The following is a 1,261-nucleotide window of genomic DNA, read 5'->3' on the forward strand; positions in this document are numbered from 1 at the left end:
TGGAAAGTGTGACTAGACACAGAAATTATGTGTTAGAAAGCACTGCATTAAATAAAAACACACAGATCAATGAGAAAAACAGAGTCCTCAAATACACCTCAACACATATGGAGAATTAATCAGGACCAAAGAGCCAACAATACATGATAGAACAAGCAAAGTTTCTTTACTAAATGATTTTGGAAACACTGGACAGCCTCATGCAAGATAATGAAAGTAGACCACCATCTCACAATGTTTCTTATGAATATAAATAGAAATGTTCCGAACAAGGGTCTCTGTGTTGGTATAAGTGTTAAAGTATCATTACTACCAAGCTATCACAAGCCATGGCAGCCATGAGTGGGATCCCCAGCCATGTAGCTGTCCCACATGGTGCAGTAGACTTCACCTTTCTCACCTGCTGCTCCCCTCATCAGTGTATTTCAGTAGATCTGCCTGTTCTGTTCCCCACTCTGTCTCTGGTGAATCTTCTCATCACTGCACCTCTGGCCTACATCCCAGTTTTTTCATGCATAAATAAGTAAAAATAAATATAAATATTTTTTAAAAGTTCTAGACAAAATATGGCAACTTAAATCAGTCTGTGTGTATACTTAAAATAGGTATATTTGCTGGGAAATTTGAGGTCAATATGTAAAACTATACTATTGAGACAGAAATTGATATGAAAAAGTTGACATAAATTCATGAAAAAAAAAAGAGTAAAAAGTTCCATAATCTAATGAGGAGTACCTTTCAAATTATATATTAAACAGCCTGTTCATCAGTGAGATGTAAAGCTACTCTTCCACATACCAAAACAAATTAAGGGTAGAAACATTCAGGAACAAATTATTAGTCTAGGAACAAATTATTACTAACCACTATAAAGTTAAAAGGTTCTAAGTATAAGCTCAACAAAGTTTAAAAGTGATTTTACTTCAATATGCCAGATAATAGTAATGAAAAAGCATCATAAAGATTATAGTGACAACATTAAGTATTAAGGAAAAAATCAAACACAAAATATGCAGGGCAATGTACTGCAAAAAATATTGATCAAATTAAAGAAAGTCCAAAATTTGGAAGCATATACACCTAGCCCTTCATCAAAAAGTTCAACATATCAAGATGTTAAATCTTTCTGAATTGATCTAACATAGCCCTGATGAAAATTTAGAACTCTGTTATGGAAAACTGACACGGTGGTACGAACATTTATTTGATAATACAAACAGTAAAATAGCCAATCAACAAAGAGATAGAATAAATGTGGATG

The sequence above is a fragment of the Condylura cristata genome, unplaced genomic scaffold (assembly GCF_000260355.1).
Source record: "Condylura cristata isolate star-nosed mole 26May11 unplaced genomic scaffold, ConCri1.0 scaffold00011, whole genome shotgun sequence".
Classification (NCBI taxonomy): domain Eukaryota; kingdom Metazoa; phylum Chordata; class Mammalia; order Eulipotyphla; family Talpidae; genus Condylura; species Condylura cristata.